At 41.7% G+C, this 12,405-nt stretch overlaps 1 non-coding gene across 1 annotated transcript; it reads right to left on the bottom strand.

Annotated features, from left to right (window-relative positions):
• Positions 1-3,275: 3,275 nt before the first annotated feature.
• Positions 3,276-3,348, bottom strand: trnar-ccg (transfer RNA arginine (anticodon CCG)). Its single transcript has one exon. It is a non-coding gene; the product is annotated as a tRNA-Arg (tRNA).
• Between the last annotated feature and the right edge of the window lie 9,057 nt (positions 3,349-12,405).

The following is a 12,405-nucleotide window of genomic DNA, read 5'->3' as shown; positions in this document are numbered from 1 at the left end:
ACTGGAATAAGTATCTATAATAATAAAAGAAATATTGTCAGACAAAACATTCAAAATGCCACAGGGCTGTCCCATGTTGAGTCTGCAGAAGGAATCCAGTCCACTGAGACAGACAAAGAATAAAACTGTTTAATGTTGTTTTCGTCTGTGATTCAGTCTTTCTTTCAGAGTCTACCAAACTGGGCTAATGAGCTGAACTTGTAGCATGGAGACTTTCTCAGCCTCACAGACATCGTCATGCACATTTCCCCAGAGGTCTTTAAATCAAGGTTCTGGTGTCTGTTTACCCACAAAAGTGTGATGCTTTTCTTAAAATGTGTCACTATCAACTATGCAACATCATAAACATTATTTCCCTGGGAGGTAAAAAGAAATGGTGCAGTATCTCGCCCCGCTTTCCTGCATAATGAGCTGTTTCCCACTCACAGTGCAGAGGAGCATGCCAGACTGAAGATGTATGCATGACTGAGTTAAGAAGGAGGCCTGCAGCTCCTTTAACCTCCTACTCTTCAGTCACTTAATCAATCATATGCTCAAACAACTTAGCAATCCATCCATATGTACTGTTCATCAACCAAACAATTGATCTGTATATTTATCAGGAAAGTCCAAACATATAAATGAATGCAGTCCAAAGTAGAGGAGTGGTTACCAAAATTGTGCAGAGGAGAGAGCCAAAAGAAAAAGACCGACAGACTTGGCGTGGGATGTTGATTAAATTATGGACATCGGCCATCTTGCTGCTCTTATGTTTTGCTTTGCGTATAAAAACAGGAAGACAGATGGAGCTGATTATATTAACCAGCTAAACAGGACAGCATAATGCATGCCTTGTCTCAACTAAAATCTTTGTAGACACTCACCACAATATTAATATCAGGTGTGAAGAAACCTACAACACTGAACCACCATCACCCACATGAAAACTGGGGGGTGTATTGGTGTATTTTTTTTAGGAATCTTGAGATCTTCCAGAGCCATATTTCCTAAAGTTCTGTGTGTTAACATGAGTGACACAATTTTAAAGCAAAGAACAACAAAACTCAGATGCTGGAAAGATTTTTGCCTTAGATTTCACAATATTTCATTGTTTAACAGAGAAGCTAGTCACTGTTATGGCCACAAATCAAGTCACAATAACCCAAATTACAGAAAAAAATGACATCACAGTTTACAGTGGACGCCAGCATTGGAGAGTTCAGTCTGGACGACAAAAAGTTGAGAATAACTTGGAAGCTTTGAATAGCTGGAATCAAGTTCGAACTGGCAGAACTGTTTCTGGTGACCAAAAAAAAAAAAATCTAACAAACAAGGGAAAGCAGAGAAGTGACTGCCAGCTGAAGGTGGAGGTAGATTGGAAAAAAACAAGCTGTGGCCAACTTTTCTTGGCTAAAGACCCTGTTGACCGTCCGCAGATGTTTCTGTGGTCACTCACCTGTTCGGGAAATGAACAGACATATGAGGACTGGTAAGCTTTGGAATGCTATTTAAGACAATATTAAAAAAATAAAAATATATGAATAAATAAAATGCCTATAAAATAAATCCTGAAAATAAAATTGTTTTCAAAGGGTGACTGATATTTCTTCTATTTTATAATTCCACATTTGTTCAGGGGGTATTCATTTCCAAGTACCACATTTTTCCCCAGGTCTTTCCCAGTTTATGTCTGTTTCTTATATTCAATTGAATGGAGCGTGGTTATGTTACAGATTCAGCAACAGCACGAGAATTAGTCTCTTACGATGACGTCAGCACGCTGGCTGACTCTGTCGTCTGTGGACATTCCCATAGGAAAGTTGTAATAGAACTAGCGCTGGCTCCCAGTGGCAGTGATGTGAATGGATCCAAATCCGTGTTCACCCGTACTTCCTCGACCAACGGCTGATTAGCTTTGCCTTACACCCGCCTACACCGGAATTGCTGTTCCCCAAATTGTTGTCCGTAGTACAACAGAAAAGGAAGTGTTCAGTGCATTGCAAGAAGAGATTAAAATGGACATGATTTCATTTGATTCAGCTATATTGCAGAGCTGCAACATCCACAAGATTCGATAAATTAAGGATTTACAGCAGACGTTTACATGCCGTACCTATGGCAACGCCGTCACGTGGTCTGGATATCCCCGCCCATTTCTATTACAAAACGAAAGACGAATGTCCCCAGACTCCCATTCCGAAGTAAGGGAGGCTGGTCACGCGAGACTACACGAGAATTAGCTAGCTAGCCACCCCACAGTCCCTCCACCTCACTCCCCAGGTACTACTTTGCTGGGAAGTTTGCTGATCTGGCAGGGAGTGGGGGTGTTCCAGGATCAGATTGCTGGCTGAATTTCCTGAAGTTGCTAACTAAAGGTCAGTCTACGAAGCTGCCCTCCACTCTCCTAGTGAAATCTAGTCTAGTCTAGTAGTCCAGCGGTATGGAGAGAGGTGGAGGGACCATGAGGTGTGCTAGCTAGATAATTCTTCAGTCATTTGGGATTTGATTAACAGTAAATTAATTGAATGCAGTGCCTCATATGGCCATCTTCCAAGCTACTGTAGCTGACATATTTTGCAGAGATGGGCTTTCAGTTAGCAGCTGTAGCAAGTGGCAGCACCAACAAGTGATCACAGTGGGCTGGTGACTGCTAGGTCGCATGTGCGTAACGGCAGCAACAGAAAGTTTGCTGATCCTGCAGGGAGTCCGGGTGTTCCAGGAACAAAGTGCTGGATAAATTTCACTTGCTACAGTTGTTAACTAAAAGTAAGTCTATGAAGCGGTCTTCCACTCTTCTTCAAGTGAAATCTAGTGTAGTCTAGTAATGAAGTAAGTGAGGTGAGGTGAAGGGACCATAGGGTGCGCCAGTTAGCTCATTCCTGTGTCATTTGTAATCTGATAAACAGTAATATTATCAAATACAGTGCCCCATATCATTATTTTCTAAGTTATTGTAGCTGTCATATTTTGCAGAGATGGACCTTCAGTTTGTGGTTGTAGCAACTGGAATTTAGCAGTGCACACCCCAGCACTTGGGATGTCAGCAGGCTGGTGACTGCTGGTACTAACCTGTGTAATGGCAGCAACAGAAAGTTTGCTGAAACAGCAGGAAGTGAGGACACTATGAAATCAGACCTTCTGGCAGCTTGAATATGGTGCAAAGGGGATCTTGTCTCTTTAGATATGAGACCCATGAAACAGAAGCCTCTGATGAGTAGGTAATATACCACCATCATTTACAATAACACTTCATCCCAAGGGATTTCACACATCAGTGCTTTATAACTTTGCTTACATAACCCAGGTGGGACTTGAACCCACAATCCCCAGCTCCGGAGGCTGATGCCTTATCCATTAGGCCACTGGGTTGAGTCATAGGTACCATGGGCAAAAACACAGTGATTGACAGGCACAAATGGTGAATGGTCAATTATGGTGCTATTTGACTTTGGGTCTGACATTGTTTTTTTTTTATTTTTGTTGCTTATTCCTGTCATTAAGAGTGAAGCGCTGACAAACAGTATGTGAAATAGACACTAAGAAGTACTTTGAGGGGCTGTGTAAAATTAGATGATATCAGCGAGTCTAAATGGGCCAGTATCCTCCATCAGTTGTGCTTGTCGGATGGCCAATTGGTTATGAATGCCTTCCAGGAGAGACTGTATCCTAATATTTAAATGATAATGCATGTTGCCTCCCTCTATGATGGTCAGCTTTTCATCTCTCTTTTGAGTGCGGTCATGCAGAACAGATATACACAGATATCATAGACAAACACTTTTGCCTTCTGATGTGGTCGAACAGCAAATCAAACATATTATTTGCTGACATAATTTGGCTCTTACACTGGCTGAAAGTCCACAGCAGCTTGATTGATGTATGCTGCTTTGATTTAAAGATGCATCTTTGTAGATTATTTGTGAAGTACATTTTCCAAACACTTTGAACCTGCTTTGTTTCTATCCGTGCTTTCACACAAAAATAATGGACATAGCTACCAAGCTGTCAGCCATAGTTTGTGGACATTTCAACACGGGGGGTCTATGAGGACTTTTGGAGCCAGCCTCAAGTGACCAACATTCAAGAAGCTGGAAGTTTGTGGCACTTTCATGTTGGATTCATTTTTTCAGCCTGGAGGTTCCCGTTTGTGTTTTCCATGCTAGCAGGTTTCTTCTTCTTCACTGCCTTCATCGTTGTGCTGCCTTGTTTCTCTGTGCAACATTACCATGACACATGTGAGACTTGCTGGATGCATGAAACGAACAAAACAGGGACATAGTCTGTAAAAAACAGCCTCACAGCAATTTCTTTAATGCCTCACCACTGCACTCAGTTTAAACTTTGAATTTTCTTGTTGGCTCCCAAAACCCTTTTGACTAGGTCCTTATCCACCTCCTCTTATTTCAAACTTAAATGTGTGTGGAGAGGATCGGTGAGGAATGATTAAGTCTGTAAGGTTTGCAATATATGGTTGCAACCCTTGACCCAAACAAACATGTAAATGTTTATCACTTTTTGTGTCATGTTTAAGGTAAATAAAACTCCAGAAATGGTTCCTGTTAGATCTTTTATTGTCGTTGATAGAATGGGCATGCTCATAAAAGACTTCTGCTGGCCGAGCTGCCTACTTCCAGTTTAGGCCTGCACTAAAATATTGAAGTTGTGTGGCTCTGCAACCCCACTTCTCTCAACATGTAGCCCCTCATTTTGGCACATTCACTAAATCTGTAAATGTGCTGTTAATTCTGGGCGTAGTCCAGAATATGGGACCTCACATCTGTATGAAAATGCTTGATTTAATGAAAGCTACCCATGCCATAGCCATGAAGCCTGATTGTATGTGTATCACTTTGTTCAGCATGAATCATGGCAGCCTGGAAGGAGATGACTCTCACAAAAAACCCTTTTCCAAAGAACTGACCCTGGGTTGAGATTCAAGTATTTAAGCCAAGTATGAAAACACCCTAACTGGTATTAAAGTATTTAGCAATTCCAAACGGCCTCTCTGACCTCAAAACATTGACTGAGTAGGTCTCATTCAGTGAAACACATTTTTCACTGCGCAACTAAACAGCCATATCTTACTGTTAACAGCTGGCCAAAGTAGACACAGACACACATTTAAGTGCCTCAGGCGGAATTAAGACATTTTAATAATCTGTTTGAATAAAAGAACATTACCACAAAGTATGCACCCATGCTCAGTGAGATGTCCAGTGCATGAACAGTATGCTGGCCTTCACTGGCTCAGTGTGTGTGTCGGCTTTTGTACTGTTTCTAGCAACCTTGGACAAGTTCACAAATGCACTGTTAGAGGTTAACACATCACATGCATCTTCATAACCAGGGTCAAACCGCACTATAGATTCTGCTCAGTCTTTGCAATAATAATATATCTAAGGCTTGTGTGGGTGTTTGAGTGTGTGCGTGGTAATAACTTTGTCCACAGCAACATGAAATCCACTTAATCTCCATCCAGTAGTTTACTTGCTGTCCTCAGGGCCACTAGATTAAAACATCTTCACCGCACTCACTGAACCGTGCACGCTGGCCGCGCAGTAGTGTAAGCAGTGTCCTCGCGCACAATAGGATTTACAAACCAATTTTTCACAGTTATGGAACAACTGAGTACATGCCATGGATGCAGGCTAAGATGCACTGCTTTTATCATCGCTCAAAAAAAGCCACGGGAGCGTGAAGGGAAGCTGCTGTTTTTCTTGACAAAGATCACAGGCTGGGCAGAAAGTGGCACGTGTTGCATTCAGCTCTTAATTAGTTGGAAATCTTGGTTATGATATCAAGTTCAATGTTCATTTTTTTTTTAGGAACAGAAGAATAGAAACAGGTGTACTGACTCGCAGAGAAGTCAATCGCGTTGATATATCCACTGGATAATCATGGTCGAGTATAAAACTCATTTCCATAGGTAAGTAGGATTCATACAAAATGGTTACTAGGAAGCCAGAAACCATACTACACTTTCCATAATAACTCTACACCACTGGTTCTCAAACTATGGTGCGTCTATCACTGGTGGTACCCGACCTCCTCAAGCTCGGGTCCTGGGAGTTTGAGGGTTCTGCTCAGTATCTTAGCTGTTCCCAGGACTGACCTGCTCTGGACAGAGACCTCAGATGTTGCACCTGGAATCTGCCGGAGCAACTCCCAGTTTGGGGGTGCTCCGATTTCCACTGGCACCACTGTTGCCTTTACTCCCCACATCTTTTCTAGCTCTTCTTTCAGCCCTTGAGGGTTTTCAAGCTTCTTGTGTTCCTTATTCCTGATGTTGCTGCCGCTCGGGATTGCTTGGGACTTCCAGCCCATACTCAATGCAGATGTTCCTGTACACTATGCAAGCCACTATGTGTGCTATTCCTGCCTGCATCTTACACCCTGCTATACATACATACACCCATACATACATACATACATACATACATACACACACACACACACACACACACACACACACACACACACACACACACACACACACACACATATATATATATCCACAAATATACATACATAATAGCAGTGTGTGTGTGTGTGTGTGTGTGTGTGTGTGATGTAATCAAAATACTACATTTCAAATGAAAATACTTTAAGTATGACATCCCTGAAATGTGATTTAAAATAAGTTTTGTCTTTCCATATTTTTTGTGTCAATATGTAGTCATGTTCATGAACGTAGGGGTCAACAATAACACCACTGGGATTGCTTGGGAGGGGTTTTAAAGTTGTCTGTTTCCACTTCCACTTGTTGTCATGCTATGTTAGCATTAATCCATCATGCAGTGCGTCTGAGGTTGGCATTAGTTTGGGAGGTATCCTGAAATGTTGGACGATTGAGAAGTATACTTAGAGGTCATTAATGATGGAGAAATATGTGTAGCAAATTTTATGGCAATCCATCCAATGCTTTTGAAGATACAACACCCTGGACAAAAGTATTGGACAAACAGTGACAGAGTGACATCACCGTCCATAGAGCCAAATGCTGAGGTGGATAAAACCAGCTGCCTGATGAAGGCTAATAGCCCTCTCAAAAACAGACAGCTGTGAAACCCCATTGGGATATTACTCTGCCTGATTCAGTTTTTTTAAGCGTCTTTCCCACTGGACATATAAACCACAAACAACCACCAACATCTGGCTTTTGTCTTCAGTGGCAAAGGTTACAGTAGGTATTCATTCCCCAGGAGATGGACTCTGCAGTAGTCATGGTATTTATCTGCTCCAGCTCCAATCAGCAGTGCTGGGAACATGACACCCAGTTGGATATGCTAGTTTTTCGCCTCTTTTTTTTTTTTATGCGAACGTCAGTAACTTTTGTGAGTCTTTGTCATTTCAGCCACAAATTCATGTCTGTCTCCATCCAAGCTTGCTCCGAATTAGTCAGCACAGAGTTTGACAGGGAGATTTAATAAATAACAGATAAAAAAAAAGAAGTAACTACTGTAATCTTTTCAACATCCCTGTTCTCTGGCCCGTTCGTGACGTCAGGATGACTCACCAGAAAAAAAACAAAAACAGAATGCATACTCATTTACTGGCAATAGGAAAAGAGTCAATTGCCTGTTTTCAGCCAGTCCATTCTCACTCCCAACTCATCAAATACTGACGCTCTGTCAGTGGACTTCAGCAGCAGACAACAACTACTGGTGACAACCTTAGCAGCGGTATGATGCACACTGCAAGCAACTACCGTAGAATAAGGAACGAGAAAGTCTTCATAGGAGGCTTGGATGGGTCAAACCAACTCTGGACTTAAACCCAGGAGCTCTGTTTTCATTTCCCATATGAAACCAAAAGTCTATCACGTTATATTACCAAAAACATCGTTAGCTAGTATGTGTAGCATGCTATGTTAATGATGTTTGTCCTGTGACGTTACATTACAGTCGTAACAACTGCACTGAAGCCCATATTTTTTTTCCAAACCCTAAGGAAGTAAACCTAAATCAAAGTGTACAACTTGTGTTGTAAGTTTATTTTGAAAAAAGACAATGCATGTAATGAGCAAACATTGACAAGCCATCACTTAAGTGCAACACACACCGCCACCATACGCCGCCTCCATTATATTCTATGAACAAACCCACACCGGCGCCGGCCAACACGCCGCGCCGCTCTGCTTCAGCCCACTGCTCTATTTCCAGCGCAGCCAGCGCTGCGAGAAAAGCCTTTTATGTACGTCTTGGCCGCCGTAGTTTCATTTGCAGCTTTCAAAGTGGTATCTGGAATCTTAACATTATTAAGTTTTTCAAATTTTTAATAAGACGATTTTGATAAGAAACTCACCTGTGAAATCCAAGTTGTTGTTGCCTCAAAGTTTTTCCTCTTCTTCTTCCGTTACAGTGCCGCTGCGCGCCGCTGCAAATGTGTGTTGGGGGGCGACACCTGATGGCCACAGCGCCACGCCGGCAGCAGTATGTGTTGCACTTTACTGTCCAAACCAGACACAGGAGGGTATATAGCGTGTAATTTTTTAATGTGTTAAGTCCACTGAAGGTATTTGATGATTTGGGATAAGAACGTTTTATTTTAGTCAGTTTTCCAAGTTAAGAAAACCTGCATATATATTATTTTTGGTGGAAAAAGGGTATGAGTTGGAGATACTCAGAGATCCCTGACTGACAGCAAACAGCAAACATTGTTTGAGACAGATCCTGCACACAGGAGTTCAATTAATAGAATTAAGGGGCAGCGATAGAAAGTGAAACACCAGCTCTTGGCCCTAGAACTTTATCTTTATCTTGTAAATCTCAAAAAACACAAACAAAATAAACCAAACATTTAACAGCTGCAACATACATGTCATATTTACTTTTACTGGATGTAACGTTGTTTAATCGAACTTTGACTCACAACTGTGGTATCTCTTGTGCTGCCATGATGAAAATATCCAGCCAAGTAGTGTTTTCTATTAAAAAGAAAAAAATACTTTTGTGCCTCGTTATTTTCCACCTTCTCCATCTCTCCATTGCTCCCCTGGGCTCCTCTCCCTCTCTCGTTCCGTGCAATGATGGGTTAAACAGCTGAAGGCTGTGTGTGTTTTCATTGTGGTTTAGATTTATCTTGGGAGTAGTGGTTAGACTGGGAGAGAAGGAGGACGTGGGAGGAGGGTGTTGAGAGTGTGCAGAGGTCCAGCAGGAAATATAGAGAGAGAAAGAGAGACAAAAGAATTGCTAAAGACAGATAGAAGGAAGAAGAAAGAAGCAGAACTTTGAAGCACGCATTTTCCACGGACTATGTACAACTTCTATGCTAATAAAGATCTAAAGTCCTGCCCCATGTCCTCACTAGCCTCCAACAAGTTTCTGCAACTCAAATAACTTTTTTGAAGTTTTAATCTTTTTAAAAGCTAAAACATGATGCTAAGAGTCTAAATAATATATTTGAAAAATACAGCTTTGACAGTGTGCCAATGGCAAAAGGGGGATTTGTAAGTTTAAAGACGCACTTAATTCACTCAAAAATAGTAAAATATACACAGAACTTCAAGGGTGTCAAATACCAACACATCCTCACTCTGACCTTATCACATATTGATGTTTGGTCATGGACTTTCCACATCGAAATATGACGTGCACGGTATCCTGGGTGCGTTGGTTGTTGATGCTCTGGGACGCAATGTCAACTTCAGCCTGTTACTATGACAATAAAGATAATTTACATGCATTGTCTGTTTTCAAAATACACTTCAATTTTCACAGGAAAAACATGACATCCATACAACACCATGAACTGATGTTTTTTTCCTTCAACAACAAACACACGTTGTTGGGTTTAAGAAAAAAGAATAGGGTTTGGCTTTACAGTGTTGGGGGAGGCGAACACCTGCCTCCCCGGGGATAGGTGGTTGTTGGACCTATCCATCACCACTCCTGCCCACCCTGCTCAGACAACAACAACAGCAACTGGCTGCGTATCATGCTAACATGAAAAGACAGCTTTTTCTGTCTGTGTCTGACACCGGAAGTCACTGACTAAGAGTCGGTTTTCGATGACTTCGGAGTGAGACCGGGTTGCAATACATCACCTTGCTCAGTGGCTGGCATCTGATACTGACAACAAAATTCAAAAGTTTATCTAAAATGTCATATTGTTGAGTCAACATCTGAACCAATCAGCTGTTAGATCAGGTGAGAGCCAGGCGGTGTAGTCGATGGAGAGCAACTGCAGCGCCTGGCTCTAAAACTGCGACCGCCTCGCTCTTGCCATTTTATCGCTGTCCACTTTTGTAACACGTCAGAGCAAGTCGGGATGAAGTCCGACACAAAACTAACCGGCATGCATTGTGCGCCGATCGCCGGTGATCGAATCTGTGCAGGCCTGGCTCATCTCGAACAAACCTATTGTCATGTCAGCACATTAAGGTTGGAAGCAGTTAGGGTGAAGAGGTCTTGGATAATTTAAGTACTAGCCAATCATAGTAGAATAGGGCAGGTCTAGGCAGAAAACTTATTAAAAATCATCATCAGAAAAGACACAATGTATGTAACAAGTGTAACTTGACACGTCATCCCTGTGTGTCCAAACTGACACAGGAGAGGTACCAAGTGTATCATATTCTGAGGTGTAGGGCCACTGACCAAGCGTCACTATTTGACAAGTTGGGCGTGAGAATGGATTGACCAAAAATGTGTTTGCATGTACATAACTGCCCAACTCAGGGGGTTGTGGGAGGCTGTGAATGGTTGGGCTGGAATTTAAATGCAGAGCTATGGTCTGTCTGAATTCAATCCCAGGAAAGTAAAACAACAGCTCAAACCTCCAGCTACTAAAGCTCTTTTTTTAACAGACTTCTGCACTGAACTGTTTTGGGAACAATGCACTGATGAGCTCCTACAAATTCAAAACAAGTCTGCAGTTCCCAGACGTATTTGGAGGTGCCTTTGGTAGGGGAAAACCTTTATGACATTTTCACCCTTGAAATGTAGACTTTAAAGGAGGTAGCCGAGCCCTTGAAATGAGACACAGCTTGTGTATATACCTCCAAATTAATGGGGATCAGGTGTGTCTCGTTTTCCAGCTGGGAGGCTGATGGCTCCCTTTGCCTGTTGGTACTGGATCCCCATCGTGCTGCCCATATTGCTATTCAATTAGGATTTTTAAATGAGAAAAAGACAGAAAAAAACAACACCAGTGTGTGTGTATGCATCAACATTTTAGTTATGTATACATACAGCACTGATATAATAAGAGTGAGCACAAAGAGGGAAAGGAAGCGCAGAAGCAACAGAAGAATAGATGATTTTCTTGAGAGTCTTGAAGTACTTGTGTGGGTTTCTGCTCTGGGCAAAAGCAAAACACAGACATACAAATACATAACCAAAGCTTGTGTATGGAAAATCACAGTCGCACATGGAGGAGTCATCATAAAAAAAGTATACCGCAGTTTTGTTTGAAAGATAGAAATGTGAGGGTGTTACATAAACACAGTTTATACTGTTTGTACGTAGGGAAGATTTTTTTCCTCTAATATGTATAACAACAGAACCAAAGCAAAAGGGAAGACAGACAGTGAGATACAGAGACTCTTAGATGAGAGGAAGACTGAGACATAATAAAAAACAGTCAAATGCAGAGAAAACTCATTATGTTTTCTGACTGATTAGTCTGACCCACATCTACTCCCTCTGAAACTGACATTTAATCAAAACTCTGAAGGGATGCAGCAACTGCAGTTTATTGTCATGAAGGGAAAGTAGGCAGGAGGAAGAGAAGGGACATGGTAATTTGCATCAGCTGGAAAGTGAAGTTTAGATGTCAAACACTTTAAGAACATTGTCTAAAAGCTTACTGTCCGCAATAATGGTTTGTTTTAATCTTGACTGGTTGCATATTCATAGAAATGGATCTCAAATTAGTTGTATGTAAATGCAGTTTCTATGAGACAGGGCTGGTTGAGTCACTCTGGACCAAAGTGTTTGACCAACAGACCTGGATCCATTATTTAAAAACTACGAACGGACTTGACGAACTTAGACACTGCCCAGCATCCATCCATCCATTCATTCATGAGAAAGATTGAGATGACACTGTAACTTATTACCCAACTTAATACATATATTAAAATGATAATTTCACGAGGGCGTACCCCGTTTAGTCACCAAACATTAGTCGACCAGAAAGGTCACTAGTCCAAAAGATTTCATTTGTCGCTTTTAAGAAGGTGAAGGACGAACCCAAGGTGATATGTAAACTCATCTTCATTGGTCGACTACAAACATGATGTTTTATCTGAAACGGGTCCATGTCATTGGTCCGACATCCCATTAGTCTGACGTCCCGTTGTTCCGATATGTGATTATACTAGGCTATACTGTATTTGTGTACCATAGAGGATCAGCAAATGCAACAAAAGTAGGCTACTGGTCGATATACAAGTGTCATAGAGAGGAGAGAATGAAACACCAT

Source organism: Epinephelus moara, chromosome 5 (assembly GCF_006386435.1).
Source record: "Epinephelus moara isolate mb chromosome 5, YSFRI_EMoa_1.0, whole genome shotgun sequence".
NCBI classification, from domain to species: domain Eukaryota; kingdom Metazoa; phylum Chordata; class Actinopteri; order Perciformes; family Serranidae; genus Epinephelus; species Epinephelus moara.
This window is presented reverse-complemented; position numbering and strand designations above follow the sequence as displayed.